The sequence below is a fragment of the Bombus affinis genome, chromosome 3 (assembly GCF_024516045.1).
Source record: "Bombus affinis isolate iyBomAffi1 chromosome 3, iyBomAffi1.2, whole genome shotgun sequence".
In the NCBI taxonomy this organism is placed as follows: Eukaryota; Metazoa; Arthropoda; class Insecta; order Hymenoptera; family Apidae; genus Bombus; species Bombus affinis.
The window spans coordinates 15040382-15060884 of record NC_066346.1 but is presented as its reverse complement, the minus strand read 5'-3'; the positions used below and the strand labels follow the sequence as shown (position 1 = coordinate 15060884).

Sequence of the window (20503 nt, the reverse complement as noted above, 5' to 3'; positions counted from 1 at the left end):
GAAATAACATTCCAAACAAATATAATACTTATTAATTGATATATTAAATTCGTCGGATGCAATTTTTTAATCGCACATGAAACAAACGTATATTTCTCATTTCGTTGAATTGTTTTCTACATTTAAATTATTCCTGGATAGATGAGAATTATACGAAACTCACGAAATAAGGAAATAAGCAAAATAAAAAGAAAAAAAGAAGAAAAAAGAGAAGAAACTGGTAGATTTCACTTATCGTTAAACTTATATTCTTAAACCAAGTTAAACTTAGTTCGCCATCTTCGTGATATCACGCAATTCAACAAACTGTCAGATGCAAATACAACGTTAACATAGAATTGTAACGATAAAAGTTATATTCGAAGTTATGGTAATCTCATCTGCTATGACTCATCATTGTGCAACTGTAACTTATACCATTAACAAATCTGTATTTTCAGCCACGTTTCTAACTATAATCGTACATTCCATGTACATAAGTAATGTCCACATTGAGGAACGTATAACGCTTAGTTAATAAATTCGAAACCACATCGTTCGCGTGTAGTCCACGTGAACTATATTTGAATTGTGTTAAAATGGCAATTTGTAAATTTTATACGTCATATCGAAGGGATTAAGGATATTGAAGGAGAATACATAAATATTCGAGTCGCGTACATAAGTCTTAATATTACGAGCATAAATCTCCAAAATCTTCCGAATCTCCGTCGTATCTCAGCCACGTGAAATTATTTTTCATAATCTTAGTACGTTATTGATCTACGATATAGTAAAAGTTCTACACAATAAGTAATAAGCTTTATACAATAGCTCGTGGTTGATAACTCCGCTAAAGACGTTAAATACAATTTATGGCAACAAAATTTTATCCTATTTTAACAGTTCGTGGAAATAAAAATCGACGGACTTATGCAACCTCCAGTTGGCGAACAAATTAACGCAAGTTCCCAACGAATGAAACGCGAATAATGAAATTACACGAATACCGAGGAACGAACTTTAAAATTCCACGTATCGATCGAATCGACTGTTATTCATTGAATTTCCCAGGATCGCTAAAATAGGCTAAATCTCACGGGCCAAGGAATTTCCGACGATATGAAGGAATTAGGTAACGTTGTCGGAGAAGAGTGCGCGAATGTAATACAATACCTTGGAAAAGTAAAACGTTTCTTTTAATAATGTAAATGGGCTGAAAAATATTGCGGCAGAAGCGAGCAATTACTGATTCTACGTGAAAAACCGAGTGGAAAATGTGGAATAAAATTTGTAAAAATTTCAGTACACCGGTTAAATCCTCAATTTCGATCCTCGGATGAAAAAAAATTAATTGTAATAAATCATACCAGGTGTTTTTCCTATCTTTCTTATCTTTCACGTAGAATCACACTCTGTGTTTCTATTCGATCTATTGGCCAAAATCTATAAAATTCACGTGGCGATCAACGTATCGATGCATTCTGTCAATTAAAAAAAGAAGATATAGCTTAACGTAGAATAATCTTTTTTATTGCGATAGTGATGGAAATTTCATTATCGAGATTAATCGTGACCTTGTTGAAAGTCTGATCGGCGCTATAACGAAAGAGTAGTTAGGCGAGCGGAATCACGGCGTGGAATGGAAAAGCGTGAGAAAGTAGTCTCATAATGTAATTAATGATCGAGGAATCGAAATTCTGTCGTATTTTACAGCGAGGATAAGAACTACTCAAGCGACAATCGAATGTCACTTAAGCGCTCTGGAGATGGAATCAATTAGTACTTGAGTGGCGTTAATTCTTGCGCGAAGATAAATTCTCGCAAACTATTCGAAAAATAAGGATTAAAAGGTTTTTACATAGGGAAGCGTAGGATTGAAGCTTAGGATTTAATTTTGACGCGAATAAATGAAAGTTTAAGAATCGAGATTTAATTGAAATAAAAGTAGGATCGTTAAATTAAAAAACGTGAATAATTCTCAATTTTTGTCGCATATGAAGTATAGACACAAGTCTTTCAAATAATAAAATATTTAACCAACGTTAAATATTTAACTATAACGTGAAAGTAATATAAATGTAAATGAATATCGAACATTCTGAATTATAACACCAATTAATCGCATGCTAATTAATATTTACGAATCATAAGCGAAACACGATGGAAAATCGAAATTCGATATATATATTTCGAACCGTAAAAATAAGATCAGTAGAATGAACATGAGTTGGTGTACACTAGTTTTTTATTAAATGAAAAATAATTGATACGAATAGTAATAATAATAGAATATTTCTTAATTAACTTTTTCATTAATAGATATTATGTTTACATATATACAAATAAATATAATTTTCTACAAATAATATATATGTTATCAATTTAGGATATGAGTATAAAATTTCTCACCATGTCACAAATTTTCCCGAACGTTATTTTTCGCATTTGAACTTGCAGTTGGATACTACGACTATATTTCTTATATTTGTTTACAAGTTTAATAAAACTATTTTACGCTATGGCTTCGCTTGTTACTTACGGCTTCTTCAAACCAAACGATTAAGAGATGGAATAAAGCTGAAATTACGTGATATAATATGCGCGTATACTTCGTGTGCCTGACATTACGAGCATCACACTACTTACAAAGGAGATTTTACCTTGTATAAATCATACTTTTACTTTAGCAGCATGATAAATTTTATCCGATTACTTGAAAGCTGTTTGTATTCCGAGTTATTAAGCATCGTTATAACAACGAATGGTGTTGATAATTCTCTAATTTATTTAAATTTCCAAATTAACATAAAGTGTTACGTAATTATTTTATAAATGTCTTAAAACGTTATGAATATTAGTTTATATGAAATCTTCCCTTAGAGAACGTGGGCGGATGAATATTAAACTTTGATGGAACGCATCTAACGATGAAATATTACATATCTATGAAATTCATCTAAATGATTAAATATCAGATATCTATGGTATTCATCAAACGATTAAATATCAAATAATATAAAAAAAATATAAAATAACAGTTAGCAACATTTCGATATTATGGATTAATTGAATTAACCTTTAAATCGAAACACAAACGTGTTAACTACAACCTGCGGATTAAAGCGATTACAACTTTTTCCTTTTTTTTTACTTTTTTTTTTTTTGATAGGAAAACTTCAACCAATACTTTTGTGTAAGCCTGTGAGGTAAGCCTCGACTTCTAAACTAACTTCGTAAGCTATAGAACTAAAAGAGCATAATCGTAATGTGATACGAATAGTCGGAAGAAATTTAACATTTATTTAAAAACTATATATATTTATTTAAAAACCGCTATATTACAAAGTCTTTAACTATATTTTTATGAATCTGTATAATTTTTTAGAATTTTAAAAGGATACATATATATATGCAAGATCCCTAGATTTCATGTAGGATAGGGATTCTTTTTGTTTCGCGGGTAGCACGACAGGCTGTGTTTCACGGACAGACCGATCTTCCCTTGTTTTACGGACGACCATTTTAAGAAGCACGTTTTTCCCGAACGGACGGATAGAGAGTTACATTAGAGACAAACAAGGTTACGGAATAGTTATTTAAGATTTTAAAGACTGAAGAAGAAAGATCGGTAGCTCAGGACGTTGAAAATCGATTCTCAATTTTCAGGTAAACATTGTACTAAAGACTTGTTATTTCCCGTTTATATAATTATTGTTATTTATTGTTATAAACGCATATTAATTGTCGTTTATTTTTGTATTTTATTATTTACTTCATAATAAAAACTCGATTTTCAGACTACAGAATCGATCCCTGAATTATCACCAAATTACCATCTTACAAATCGATTTTCACTACGCCATGCCGTTAGAAGTGAAGCTACGTATCGCCGTGAACGAGAACGCAAGAGGGAGAAAATAGAATGCATAAGAATCCATAAGAAAACCAGAAGATGAAGTATGTGATGTCTTTCCTCCAGAATATCAAGCAAGAGATCATCGTCCGCGGTTATTCAGTTTATCGATAGTGAAGAAAGCCGCAAACAACTTAACCAAGGTAAGCCATTACAGAAACATTGCACTCACGATGGATGACGCAACGGCAGCGTCATACATCGGTACAAGTTTAAACTTCGTGTTTCGAGATATTTACTTAGAAGAATCGGAGATCATCCCCACAAGGAAAATAAAGACCGAAATCGAAAAGCCCAATCTTCAAACAGAAACATTATTAGAAATCTTCCAGAAACAAAACATGCATGAGAGAGAAGGAACAGACTTTGTCATAAAACAATTTGATGGAACGCAAAAAGCCACAGATTGGAGTATGAAATATTCATATTTCACATACGCATCCCTTCCATACTCTAATATGAGTATGAAACCGAATACGAAAAATACGAAATCCAAACTGATGAAAAAAGGATCAAGAATTTGAAGAAATATCTGGGAAAAACAGCATCAGAATGGTACCAGACAAATCTGCCGAAGGATGAAGAATACAACTGGGAAAATTGGAAGGTGGCAGTTCAAAAAGCTTCTGGCAATAAAGGTTGGTCTGCAGTACGATACGCTTATAACTTTAAATACATTTCAGGTTCATTCACTGAATATGCCATAAAAAAGGAATGATTAATATTGGAAGTAAGGAGGAAGACTTCTGAAGAGACAGGGATAAATCTAATTGTTATTGGATTACCCATACACATTCAAGATAAAATCGATAAAGAAACAGTACAATCAACAAATGGCTTAATCGGATTCTTGGGGCAATATCAGACGAAGGGAAGAAAAACACAAGGGAGTAACGCAAGATTGGACAGAAAGCCAGAACCACTGCCCAAGAAACAACCTTGTATGATTTATGAAGCACTGAATTTCCCAGGTCGATTTCACCCAATAACAACTCACCAAAGAAATACATGCACATACTCATCGATCATTTTTCAAGGGCTGTTTTTATGTCCACATCGAAAACACAACACACAGAAGATATCATAAAACTTATAGACTCGACAGGAGAAACTGATTGCATAAAAATTATCCTTGCAGACCGATACCCAGTAATGACATCCAAAGAAATTCAAGAGTATACGAGGAAAAGGAACATTAAATTAATTTTCACCTCGACAGACTGCCCATCCTCCAATGGACTGAACAAAAGGGTAAATCAAACATTAGTAAACAGGATCAGATGTAATTCAGACAAAAATAAGAGAAACTGGACAAAAATCACAGAAGAAAGCGTAGAAGAAAACAATAACACCAGACACAGTGTAACGGGGTTTGCCCCAAATCATTTACTGAATGGAAAAATGATTGAAATCGTCCCTAAGGAAATAATGGAGAATAAGATAAACCTAAAAAGAGACAGAGAAGAAGCATTCAAAAACTCAACAAGAAATTTCGAAATTAACAAACAAAAATACGATAAAAAAAGAGGAGAACACGAATTTAAAATCGGTGATATGGTCTTCACCCATAACGGAAAAAAAATGAATAGAAATAAGCTGGAAGAAATTAGGAAAGGACCTTTCATAATTCTAAGAAGGATTTCAAACTCCATATATGAAGTGGATAACGGTAATCGGGGATCTGAAGGGAATCTGTTCCACTCCCCATTCGAGGGGCGGTATAAACTCCCTAGAGTTCATGTAGGATAGGGATTCTTTTTGTTTGACGGGTAGCACGACAGGCTGTGTTTCACGGACAGACCTTCTTTTGTTTTATGGACGACCATTTTAAGAAGCAAATTTTTCGCGAACGGACGGACAGAGAGTTACATTACAGACAGACAAGGTTACAGAATAGTTATTTAAAATTTTAAAGACTGAAGAAGAAAGATCGGTAGCTCAGGACGTTGAAAATCGATTCTCGATTTTCAGGTAAACATTGTACTAAAGACTTTTTATTTCCCGTTTATATAATTATTATTTATTGTTATAGACGCATATTAATTGTTGTTTATTTTTGTATTTTATCATTTACTCCATAATAAAAACTCGATTTTCAGACTACAGAATAGATCCCTGAATTATCCCTGGATTACGATCTTATATATATGTACATATTTGTATATTTATATATATATATACAAATATATATATATATATATATATATATATATATATATATATATATAGAGAGAGAGAGAATGTTACAAGGAAGTAATCTAAAACTTCGTAAATTTGTAGTACATGTTTAATGAGAGAAGTATAAAATATCTGATAAGCGTAGATCCAAAAATTAATCCTATTTATTTGATATACCGTACTTTTTATTTAACATTTAAATCGAACGTTTAAATCGAACCCTCGATAGAATAGATAGAATAAACGTGTCCAATAAAATAATCTCCTCCATCATCTGATTTGAATTCAACGAATTTTTTTTATGAATACACATAGAGAGAAATCTACCTATTGTGGACACACGTACAAATCAATAAATAATGCATGTCGTGCAATATCGGCTACAGAAGGAAAAAATAGAGAATTATGTGTTATCCATAGATGGCAGTTATACAGTGACTACGAAAGGTATTTAAATAATATGAATATAAATACATGATACATGTATTAAACTTGGTATTATTTAATGGTACTTTCATACGATTATAAGGATTTGATTTGAAATATAAAAGCTGATAGGAAAACGGTTCATTGGAAAATATGGACACGCGCAAATATTTTCTCGTGCCCGCAGTATATTAAAACAGAAAGTCAAATGAAATATTTCTTATCAATGGCGGAGGATATTTTTCTCTTCTTCTTGACCCAGCAATTGGATTTCATCAATATTATATAACGTTGATTAAAATTTCCTTTTCTCTCGAGTGAGTACTATAAGATCACAAAATGACATAGATCTTTTCTTTGCAACTTGCTGAATATAAAACTGCGTCCTTTTACAGGCAACCATGTATATTCCAAGCGTGATGAAGGGATTAGATCATCGTATCGTAAATTATGCTTACTTCCAACCCCAAAGGCAGACTTTCTATGTGCTTGTCTCTTTGCTTCGAGGGCCAGCGAACTCTTCACTCTATATGACAGAAACAGCCTAGAATCCAGGGGGAAATTTGAAAGTCAATCAAGGAAAGAACTGCAAGGTGGACAGAGCAAGGTCTCGTAGAAATGTATGTGAGATTCGTTTCTCGCAAATTACGAGATACGGAAACGTTTAAAGTCATCTACAGGCGGAAATCTGTTCAAGACAGTCGCGGTAATATTTCGACGTTATATTTCATACGTTAAGCCAGCTATTATTTAAATATGTTCTTTGAAATTAAGTAAAATCAAAGTAGCTGAAAAAGTACAGCTGATAAAATTACGTTCAAAACGTGAATGAACAATAATTTTTACTTTCCTTACGCTATTGTTATCGATTATCCATTATTTCTTATGGCAAGAAATGGGAACGTGCTTAATTTACGATAAAAACGAGAAACAATACGTAAAATATTTTTCACGATAAATTATTTTCATATTGTTTGAAATAATTTTACGCTTCCGCGATATAAGTGGCGAATGTAATTGAACAAGAATCATTTTTGATAAATGTAACAGATATATACCGTATATATATGCAAAATATATTATAACGTTTTAATTCATAAAGTTACGTAAAATTATTGGAAATCTATGTACGTAGGTATGTTTAAATATTTCATTCATGTTTTTATTCCATTGAATTGCAAGTTATATAAAATCATTTCATTAATAGTATAGTTCAATGATATAAGAATTGCGAATTAAGAATATTGTTTATTAGTGATATAAATAATTAAATTAGTAATAATGTATACTTAACACGTTCTTGTATTTTGTTATTAAGGTAGAGTTAAATGGTTAAAGAATTAAAATTATTTCGCTCTTCTTTCAAAATTATTTCAATCTCAATCTCATGTTTTAGAAGGGAAAACTATAATTTTTGTTCTTAAAACATATCATCCCCTAATAGTCTGCGTTCGAATCATGATTATTCTAAAAACCACTATGATTGTGTTATTGAAACAACGTCATCAACTAGTTTCTTAAAGTACGTAGATGCTATTGAAACAAACTACGTACATGCATAGTAAGTTTATATGAATATTAAACATAAGAAACTTCGTTTGACTTGATTTGGCTGAAATCAGCTTGTCGAAGTGCATCATAGAAATAAGTCACGTCGATAAAAGTTGTAGCGCAATATCTATTAGACTGTCATTAAAGTCATCGTTGGTACATTAATAGATGGTATCATACAGTTAAACGACATGTCATAATATTCTTTCATCTAAACCATAGTAGCAACAGACTGTTTCCTACAGACTAGAGGTATTTCATGGGACGATCATATAAATTCTTAAATACAATAATGTATAATACACATACGTACATACATGAACCAAGTCTGTAAGCATAATCTATAGACTATAATAAATACGTGAAACATTTTGAATTCTGTATTAGATTTGAAGAAATCTCGAATAAATCAAAAGATATTAAATACTACAAAACTGTGAGCATTATTAAGGATTAGGATGTGATTTTTTGAAAGATATAAATATAATTTATGAATAGTTTCAAAGATGAAGGTGAAAGAAATCTGTAACAAGAATTAGTCCCTTAAGGAAACGTTAATTACTTTGTTACTGTAGAAACACTTGTGGATTCTTCGTTATAAAACTAACAATTATCTTTTATCTAAAGGATATGTTATAATACAAAGATCCTTAAAATTATTCGATGGAATATCCTATTGATATTAATGCTGATTACCTACTTTTTAACCTATCATTTACAAAGAACAGTTTATTTATCGAAGCTATAAACTTTTTTGCCCGCTTCAGAGCTTTCATCGACGATTTATGACGTACATGGTGCAATAATGCCTAATGCGATTCTCTTTAATATCCCATATTGCATACATTCTCGTACCGATTACACAAATTGTTTGAATTCAAGAAACATGCGATCACTATACCGGTATAAATTTGTTATTTACTTGATCTGAAATATCCTTTCAAGTTTGAAGTGAAATTGAAATTCTTTCAAATAATCTTTGACTTAAAGATGTTATTTATAGTTTCGCGTTTATCGATATTGATTCCCTAAATTTAACTGATTTTAGATGTATATTTATTTTACGATTTAAGCATTACATGTTAGTTTAAGTATCATTTACATACCAGCTACTTGAAATCCATTTAATTTCATGTAACTTAACTAATTACAGAACAAGGTTTAACTTTTACGTTAACTAAGCTCAAAATGTCCATGAAGCATGATTTGTTTCTGGAAAGTCATTTAACTATTTTAACTAACGAAATGTATAACGAAAATTATCGATTTTCAGAACTTTATAATATAATGGAATCGTTTTACATATTTGCGGACAAACAACACAACACAGTTTTCGTTTATGAATACGAAATAAAAAATTTAAATAAAAATTATATTAATCCTTTCGGTGCGAGTTGTTTTTTAACATCGATGGTACGTATAAAGCAGTAAAGCATGTGCGTGACCTGAATACATTTCCGGTCTTTTTATAACGATTGTGAACAAATAATGTAAAACTATAACTTCAAAACTATAACGTATGTTTCCAGATAAAGAAAATAATCACAGACTTCGCTGGATGCATAAGCATTCATAGACAACATCAATGGAATTTTTTCTGATGAATATGTACTTCTCCTGTAGGAAAGTATGAGATGACTCGTTTGTTTGTAAGAAATGTTCAAGAGCAGTCATGAAATCATTTACGGATTTCACTACGTTTTACATATTCGAAACCTTCCATCCTTGCATTTCTTTTCTGTCTCCCCTTTCTCGTGAATACTTAAATACATGATTTTTTCAAAACTTCACAAAAATAATCGTAAGAATCTGTTCTATTTTTTCTCGTATATTTCCTTGTTTGGAAAAAGGAATAATTTATGACTTGTAATTTGTAAAATTACGCTAATAATATCAGTTTACTTGTACAAGATGGCCACCATACACATATTTGTCACATTAGAAAATATAGACCTAACCAAACAGGAATATTACACATTACAAGTTAACGTACATATATGTGTAGTATCTATTTACAAGTATCGCAGATTACCTCTTGAAAAGTAAGAAAACATAAAGACTAAAGTAAAGTTGTAAATCTAAACTACAGTTCAAGTTATACAAGGCATGCAAAGCTTCTCTTGAAACGCTAGGTGCGTACTTCGATATACAATATAAAGAAACATAGCCCGCGAGAAAAGCTATATAGTACATACCATACAGATCCCTCGCCATAACTTTGTCAATATGCGCAACGAAATCGGTAATTTTCGCGCCACCACTCAAACGCCGTTTCTCTCGCTTTGGATAATTGAATTAAATCCAGATCGTCCATGTTTACAGCGAAGCAACACGTGATACCGCCAAAAGTGCTTTCCACCCCCTTACATAACTGACATCGGCCGTCCGTGGATCCAACGGAAGGATTTTGAACGTTGGAGAATGCGTAACGCTGATTGGCTATTGAGCTCGGGGGTCGATCGTAGAAGGGGACGCCGGGTCGCAACGAGCCTCACAGTACCACTTCGACTGTGAACGCGATAGGAATTGGATCGTCTATTTTACAAAGCTCCTTTATCTTTTGCAACAATTACATTCGAATGTCTTTTCAAGCGCTAACGACATAATCGACGTTTGGTAAGCGATTAGTAACTGCGAATTCGTAGAATTCGTGGATAATTCTCGAGCTGTTTCGTGCGTACGCGATATTAAGTGGCACGCAAACAGGTGCACCTATTCGCGTAGCGCAAGAAATGTATCACGGAGGTCGTTCGAATTCGGGTGCACGATATATGCCTATGACTGTGCAGTAGGGCATACTCTTCTCGACCACTTGTCTGGCGCCAACCACCACTATTGTCTCGCGAAGGCCAAGCTGTAAATCTTCGTTGCTTATACCGTTTTCTTGGTGAGTGTTAATTTTTTACTTATTCGATGGTATAATAATACCGTTATTACGAGGTAAAAGTTTTTGGATGTGTGATTTCTTGATTGAAGAGACGCTATCATTATTAAAAGTTTGAATATCCCGCCACTAGCGAGGGAAACATAATACAGAATGATTCTTTCATTTGCTTACATTCGATTTGTTAATTTTACTCCTATTCTCCTTTTTAATTCGTAATTTAATTGTGAGGACATATGCTATGGAGCAATTTTTGTTACTTTTAGCATCGTTGCTTTATTTGTTAAGACTGTTGAGCAATACGATCGTTTACTTTATTTACTGCCTTGTTTGCTATTATTCTACTTTTAAAGACAGGTATTTTGGAAATATAAACTTCTACATATTGGTATAATATTGATATACTTGAGATAAGCTCGTTTATGCTGTTACTGTTTAGGATCGTTTATTCATTAAAGTTATTGTAATCATATGACAACGAGAACTAGTGTAAAATATATAAAATGTATAGTTCTATTTTAATAATCAATTTTTAGTGCCTTTAGCGAAACGAATTGATTCGTATTAAAAATGTCGTTTAGTGAATAGGAAAATAGGACACTGAAGGTTTAACTAATTTAAAAGGATTTAGTTATTGAAGATAGTACTTGCTGAGCAAATGGATCGCGAAGTTGTCATAATGCTACAAATGATACACGCTTGTTAAATGAAAATCCATCGACTTTTCATTTTTCCATTTGTTTAAGAAATATGTTGTCCTATTAGTTTATTCCATTAATATTTATAATGATATATGCAAACAAAAGTGTATAAATAATAATATGCAAATAATTTTTTAACTTAAATGTCACTTATTTAATGTTTTATAGAATGCTATAAGTATACTACTGATAAGATTAATTAATCGAGAACGGAATTAATGCTGTTTACTGTAATCAGAAAGAAAATGGATTAAGGAGCGAGAAGATTTCGAACGTAGCGAAATTATTTGTTGATTGAATATCTCCTCCAACCCGACAAGCAATGCGGGTTATTACAAGTAGTTTTTACTTAATTTCCAATTAGTTATCGTATCTATAAGGTGTGGTCAAAGTTTTGGTACATAAATTTAGCTTGCATCGTATTGTACCGATTTATTTATATATCCTTTTTTATATGATTTATGTTATTGAGTTAGGATTATATTAAATTATTAATAAAATGAAAGAAAAATGGAAATTAAAATTAAATAAAATAGAATTGCATTAAATAAGAAATAGAAATAAAGTTGAACTAAAGCAAATTCAATTAAATTATTTCTTTTTACTTGCCTATGGGATTCTGGGATTATTAAAGTTCCTATTACGTACTCGTATTCTCGCTAATTCTTAAAATGAATTGACTATGAAATGAATGAGACTATTTCTCCGATTATATTAAATAGGCAATATCAATTACGTGTAATTGAATACATTATTCGAACGTTTTCTACAGAACTCTTGTTATTAATACATTATGGAAAATTTGAAACCAATTCGATATATATATATAGAGGTTGCAATGCATTTATTGCAAACATATGCTTAACGAAAAATTAGTATACAACATTAGTAGTAGTCTCAAACATACAATTAATTGCAGTAAATGTCCTGCGACTCTTACATACATTGTCATACTCGTTTGAAATTGTAATAATACGTTAATCTTGTCACAGTATCGATAGGATATCAAGATATTCTTAATAATATGTCCACAAGGAGTTTGCAGGGATATTCAAATATTTTCGCGAACCACTGTAATTCAGCACAAGAGCAGAAAATTCCAGATTTTTTAGTTCTCGATCAGAGTGAATGTTTATACAAGTAACATTCGCTATCTGTGTCCATATTTACCGAACATTTCTATTAAACCTGCGCCAAGCTCGTAGAATGCCTCAGGTCGTATATGAGATGTCAGTTTTATCAAACGAAACGGGACCAGCTCCGTCTTACGTTTTCGATTAATTTTTTTCAAGATCTTGCTCTTGCATAATTAAATAATTTGAAAATTTATAATAATATGTATGTAGTATCTTAATGGGTCTTAGAGGAAAGGACAAGTAATGATGTTTTGATTTAATTAATAATATTCGAAGCAACGAAATAATTATAATGCTGTCGTACGTCTTATTTTCAGACGCGGCTTTCGACTTCCCGATTCACACTCTTCGGCTTCTACACTCGCTCGCTCTCGCTTCTCAACTCACACTCTGCACACCTTTCGCATCCGTTCTCTCCGGCTTCTCAACTAATACTGACTTTAACGTTTCTTTTGTCTTTTCCCGTCGTTCGAGACACGTGTCCCGAAACGCGCGTGGCCAGGGTCACGCGGGCCCTTACCACGAAACTTAAAAAGGACCGACGACACCTTGATGTACCCGACGATGCCGCGGCTCTCGCGACATTGTTTACGATTCGGCAGATATCTTAGGCCTTTTGTCCACGATACTACATGTATATATAGAAATTTAATAGAAACAAATAGCAGGTGGACTTGTTAGATCGTCAGAAAATTATAGATTGTTATGTTTATGTATCGTTCATATGACACGCTGTAAAAGTAAGAAACGATAATTATAAATTTATCGAAATATATTTATTATAAAGAGAAAAGAGAAAATGGCAGGGAAATATAGAGGAAAATTTGTTCGTAGGACGCTTCGTATTCAAGAGATTCCAAGATTGAAAATTTGCCTACCAAGTATACTTGAACTTGGCTCATTACGTGATAAATTAAAAAAATGTATTTTTCTTGAAAACAATGCGTCTTGCGAATAAATTTTGTTCCACATTCTCAGTTTATTTTCACACGTAGAATAGCGTCCTGTCGATTGTTTACTCCTCTTCGGTCCAGAATTAGCCATGTTCTAGTACGCTTGGTAAATTTTCAAACGCGATCTTCTCGAAAATAAAGAATCCTGTATATTCGAATTTAAGTTGTCGAACGAAACCGATTTATACAAATCAAATGTATATCATCGAATATACAATTTGTTAAATAATACTCGTTTTAATCTACTTATGAAAGATTATGATACACGAAGAACTTGTCGTTAGAATCAAATTATTTCTTTCGCTAAGCTTCGAATCTCAAAAATTTAACGTAGATATTTCCATCAGGTATTTTGGCATCGGAAGGAAAATTCCACGAACTTGAACCAATTTTTATTACTTTTCCGTCAAAACAATTCCCTGCTTCGTCTGATATTTATTAACGGATCATTCGTTTAAACTCGCGATTTGATCACATTGTGGCTGTTATAAATATTTTGAGGCTGTCGGCGATATTATGCTTCCCGTCGCTCCTGTACAAGTTTCATTCGTACCCGAACAAAGTTCCCAATTACACGACGTACAAGATCTCGTAAAGTTTCGTTAATTCGTTATCAGCCAACGTCGTACTTTTCGCGAGAAGAACTCGCAAGACTATTATTTCCGCTTTGCGAATCTATTTATCCGACGTGGGAATGTCTAAACTCTAACTAAAGCGAGAAAGCTTTCTTCATCGTATCCGTAGTCATACAACGAACAATTTTATTTATGAATATCCGCCTTGACAGTTTGTCTAAAGGATGTTCGTCCTTCAATTTTGTTACAAACGCAAAACGTTTCTTTCTTCGCTTCTTTTCCAAATATTCCGCTCGTGCTTATATACTTTAAGATAGCAGTTGCAGCAGTTAATGAAAAAAGTTGTTTGCAACTATACCTCGATTAAAATCGCTCGAGATATCGTAAGGTTCTTCTTGCATACGATAAATATTGGGTTGGCATCTATGTGATTGCGAATTTTGTCAATACCACCTAATGACAAAATCCACAATCGCTAAGTTGCCAACCCAATAATAGGCAAGCGTCTAATATTAAAAATAACAACTTATAATGTTGTTTTCTTGCAAATTCCGTTCGTTTTTCATTACCGATTTTCAATAAATTATCGTTGCTTGTCTGTCGGATTCGTATTATTATAGTATTTTAACTGTCTATGTTTTTAACGTTCCATGGCTAGAAATCCACGAACAGTATACAAATTACCAATTGCTGTTCTTTTATCTACGCGACGTTTAATTTCCGTTAAAAATAAATTACGTTTAAAAAACTAGTTTAAAAAATGACTCGGTTAACCGGTTAATATCGGATTCTTGCTATAGTTGTTACATGACTTTTTACTATTTTTTGTCTATTGCCAAATAACCTTTCTCATGGTAGGCGGATCGTACACGATTATAACGTGGAGAAAACGTGAAGGGTAATCGTTTTACTAACTCGTTGCCTTAATTGGTTTACCTTAACTATGTTGGCTGTGTCAACCGATGATACGGGTTACGCTTATTTCGTTGTTCACGCAACACGGTATAACGGTACATATCTGGAATCTGCATAGATGATTAGGGATGAATGTTATGGAAATTTCCAATCTAAACAAGCCAGTCTTCAATGAGTATCGATCGATCACATTGTAATGTCGTTAATTACGCGCAATTATATTAATGAAACTATCGTAAATCTTGTACAAATAAAAACAAAAAAGGATCAAGAAATTAATATTATTGTTACCATCGTTGCGCGCAAATATTACGTACAGTGGGTATTTTATCGTAAGAAGGAACATATTACTTTGTCCCAAAAGTTTCTTTCCTTTTATAAGGAAATTATTTAATTGTTAGTACATACGCATCTTCTAACGAATGGGAACAACTTCGAGTCACCGTAATCATCATATCGAATGGAGAAAAAAAAAGATCGAAAAATATATATATTGGAAACTTTGAATCTAAAATCTGATATTTATACGAACGTTGTAGCACGAAATTTAATTTCTCTTCTTTTTCCGGCTTCCGTAAAACGACTGCGTCTAAAGGACTTTCGAAACTTAATTATCCCGGTTGAATCTTTAAAGTAATATACATGGACTAACTTTTCATTGAAGACACCGGTAAGGAAGAAAATCGCCAGGAACTGGTAATTATCGAGCGCTTCCACAATGAGTAGACGGTCAGTTTGTCTAACTCCTTCATTCAAGGATAGCGCATACTTGAAGTGTTTCCTACTCCGGGGACTGTTATTGAAATGCTTGGAATTGAACGTATAGTTGCGCAGTTATGCGTTTAAGGGCCATTTCTGTCATCTCGATTTTTTTATTTTCGTTGCACACCACCTTGCACGATTTTAATAATATTTAGACAGAAGAAAAAATATGAATAAGTATTCTTGTTATTATTTGCGTTATTAAGTCAAAATGGAAAATACCTTCGGTTCGAACAGTTGATTTTAATCAACTTTAGTTGAAATTCGATTTGTACTTTGGAAATTTTAATCGGTTGCAGAATATATAATATTAGAATATATAATAACGGATATAATATGCAAAGTTAAATGTATTCTACGTCATTGTCATTATTGTTATTGTTTGATCGTGATCGGAGAATAATATTTCAAAAGACATGACGAATATATGGCATAGAATTTGTATTATGAGATCGAAATGGAAAATACTTTTAGTTCGAAGGTTTGATTAAAATTCAAATTTCATTGTGCTTGACGAATTTCCATCGATCGTAGAATATACAGCTAAAACATCGATGTAACATCGAAAGTCAAGCAATATTCTACTTTCTCGTTTCGCTTGTTATCGTCATGTACAGCCTCGTAATATTTTTAAAACCATAGGACACATATAAATGAGATATAAATACGTAAGTGCGTTATTAAATCGAAATGGCAAGTACTTTCGGCTCGGATATCGATCAAAATAATATTGAGAGTGAAATGCAAGCTATGTGTATCACGCGTTATTTCAGCGCGAAGTCAGACGAAGCAGGGAATTGTTTTGACGGAAAAGTAATAAAAATTGGTTCAAGTTCGAGGAATTTTCCTTCCGATGCCAAAATACCTGATGGAAATATCTACGTTAAATTTTTGAGATTCGAAGCTTAGCGAAAGAAATAATTTGATTCTAACGACAAGTTCTTCGTGTATCATAATCTTTCATAAGTAGATTAAAACGAGTATTATTTAACAAATTGTATATTCGATGATATACATTTGATTTGTATAAATCGGTTTCGTTCGACAACTTAAATTCGAATATACAGGATTCTTTATTTTCGAGAAGATCGCGTTTGAAAATTTACTAAGCGTACTAGAACATGGCTAATTCTGGACCGAAGAGGAGTAAACAATCGACAGGACGCTATTCTACGTGTGAAAATAAAATGAGAATGTGGAACAAAATTTATTCGCAAGACGCATTGTTTTCAAGAAAAATACATTTTTTTAATTTATCACGTAATGAGCCAAGTTCAAGTATACTTGGTAGGCAAATTTTCAATCTTGGAATCTCTTGAATACGAAGCGTCCTACGAACAAATTTTCCTCTATATTTCCCTGCCATTTTCTCTTTTCTCTTTATAATAAATATATTTCGATAAATTTATAATTATCGTTTCTTACTTTTACAGCGTGTCATACGAACGATACATAAACATAACAATCTATAATTTTCTGACGATCTAACAAGTCCACCTGCTATTTGTTTCTATTAAATTTCTATATATACATGTAGTATCGTGGACAAAAGGCCTAAGATATCTGCCGAATCGTAAACAATGTCGCGAGAGCCGCGGCATCGTCGGGTACATCAAGGTGTCGTCGGTCCTTTTTAAGTTTCGTGGTAAGGGCCCGCGTGACCCTGGCCACGCGCGTTTCGGGACACGTGTCTCGAACGACGGGAAAAGACAAAAGAAACGTTAAAGTCAGTATTAGTTGAGAAGCCGGAGAGAACGGATGCGAAAGGTGTGCAGAGTGTGAATTGAGAAGCGAGAGCGAGCGAGTGTAGAAGCCGAAGAGTGTGAATCGGGAAGTCGAAAGCCGCGTCTGAAAATAAGACGTACGACAGCATTGTAATTATTTCGTTGCTTCGAATATTATTAATTAAATCAAAACATCATTACTTGTCCTTTCCTCTAAGACCCATTAAGATACTACATAATTTTGGGGGCTCAGCCGGGATCTAGAGCGCTAAGTGACAAGTGAAAGTGATATTTCGGAACGATGAGTGACTACAATGCAGGTGAAGCAGTTTTGACTGACGAGCAGGTGGCTCAGATGCAAATACCTGAGTTGAAAGACGAGCTGAGAAAACGACGGCTGAGATTAACGGGTAGAAAGGGCGAGCTGGTAGCGCGATTGCTGGCTGCGGTACGTTTAGACCGGGAACACGGTGCACGGGAGGAAGACGACGACGACGATGATGTTTTAGAAGACGACGACGACGATGAGATGGGCGTGATTGGGGACCGTTTAGACGGCAACGGTCCAGGGAATCACGATCTCAGTAGTCAAGACGGCGGAGTTCGGGTGACTCCAGTGGTAAGACGACGAGGACAAGACGAGCCTAAGTGCACGGCGTTAACGTTCGAAGACGTAAAAGACTCGTTAGGAAGATTTAGCGGAGATGATCTACCGAATGTAAGCCAGTGGATAAAGGATTTCGAGGAAATGGCGGAAGTGTGTGGCTGGTCGGACATCCACATGGTGGTTTTCGCCAGGAAGCTTCTCACAGGCTCTGCTCAAGCCTTCGCACGCCAAGAACGATGCACGAAGTCCTGGGCGAAGTTTAAAAAGGCGTTGGTAGATGAATTCCCAGACATAGTGAGTGACCGGGAGGTACATCAAGAATTAGCGCATAGAACGAAAAGAACAGACGAGAGTCTGCTTCAGTATATGTATAATATGCGTGAGATTGCGAGACAAGGAAGAGTCGATACACAGTCGGTAATCGACTATATTATCCAGGGTATTCCCGATGAGGTTGCGAATAAAGCCATACTATACGGGGCCAGGAATATGCAGCAGCTGAAGGAACGCTTCAAGCAGTATGAAGCGATGAAAAGTGACATGAGGGCGAAAACAAAATCTGGGGAACGCAAGGACGATAAAGCAAAACGGTCAGCAATGCGGAGTCAGACGAGACAAACGAGCAGTGATACCAAGAAGTGCTTCAGTTGCGGCGGCGACGGTCACTTAAGTGCTACGTGTCCGAAGAAAGAGAAAGGTGTGAGGTGCTTCAGGTGTAACGAACTTGGGCACATGGCGTCAAGGTGTACAGCACAACCGAAGAAGACCTACATCATTTCAAGACCCGAGAAGAAGAGATACATGAAGGAGGTGACGATAGACGGATGTAGGTTTACATCGTTGGTAGATACGGGTAGTGATCTCACGTTCATACGATCAGACGAGTATGAGAGGTTAGGATCACCACCGCTAGGAAATGGTAAGCTTAGGTTTGATGGTTTGGGTTCCACGGGCAATGAGACCTGGGGCGAATTTACAAAGATAATGATGGTCGACGGGTGTGCATTCACGGTCACGTTGTACGTCGTCTCAAATAAGGTATTGAGGAACCACAGCCTGCTGCTGGGTACTGATTTTTTGGATCAGATAGAGTTGCGTGTCAAACGGGGCGAGGTGAGCTTCCTACAGCTTGACGGGCAGGATGACGGTCACGAAAACGCGTCGGAGGTACTGAAGGTCAACGCGATTGAACAGACCGACGAGATAGATCTAGCGCACGTACAAGAACCTCACTACCGTGAAGCGATCCGCGATATCATTAGGGAGTATAAGCCAGAGAAGACGCGGGATGTCGGGATAACCGCGAAAATCGTATTGAAAAGCGACAAACCCGTGGTACGAAGACCGCGCCGGCTGGCGCCGTCTGAGAAAAAGGAAGTGGACGATTTGATGGAGGCGTGGACAGACGAAGGTATTATAAAACCATCGGACTCGGAGTACGCAAGTCCCATAGTTGTAGTTAGAAAGAAAGACGACTCCATCAGGGTCTGTGTCGATTTCCGCGAGCTTAATGAGCTCATCGAGTGTCCTCATTTCCCGTTGCCTTTGATTGAGGACGTGTTAGATGCATTGCAGGGCGCTCAGTTTTTCACGACGATAGATCTGAAGAATGGGTTTTTCCACGTGAGTTTAGACAAAGACAGCCAAAAGTACACCTCTTTCGTCACGCCGACAAGGCAATACGAATTTTTGAAGTTGCCGTTCGGTTTAAAAATTTCTCCTATTGTTTTCCAGAAGTACATCTCGATGATTTTCAAGGAACTGATGAACAAGGGTATTGTCATTGTGTACATGGACGACATTATTATTCTTGCCAGAAGTTTAGAGGAGGCGTGGGAACGTTTGCTAATGGTCATAGAGTTAACTAAGCAGCATGGTTTAGTCATAAACTGGAAGAAATGTCGCTTTATGCAGAAGGAGATTGAGTATTTGGGACATATAGTCTCGGAAAACACCATAAGGCCGTCCACCCATAAAACTAGGGCCGTTGCGAATTTTCCCAGGCCGACGTCTGTCAGGAAAGTTCAGAGTTTTTTGGGACTTACGGGGTATTTTCGAAAGTTCATTAGGGGTTATGCGAAGATTGCTAGGCCTCTAACGGACCTGTTGAAAAAGGAGGTAGAGTTTCAGTTCGGGGATCGAGAATTAGAAGCGTTCGAAACTTTAAAAGCAGCGCTTACCAGCGGGCCTGTGTTA

General features: G+C 34.7%; 1 protein-coding gene and 1 long non-coding RNA gene across 3 annotated transcripts in view; one reads left to right on the top strand and one right to left on the bottom strand.

The window, feature by feature from the left end:
• LOC126914801 (A disintegrin and metalloproteinase with thrombospondin motifs 3-like) overlaps positions 1–20503 on the bottom strand; it is a 62875-nt gene that overhangs the window by 25994 nt on the left and 16378 nt on the right. The window lies entirely within an intron of this gene.
• Positions 5728–9436, top strand: LOC126914837 (uncharacterized). Its single transcript, XR_007709849.1, has 4 exons — positions 5728–5866; positions 6494–6816; positions 6895–7205; positions 9324–9436. It is a non-coding gene; the product is annotated as an uncharacterized LOC126914837 (long non-coding RNA).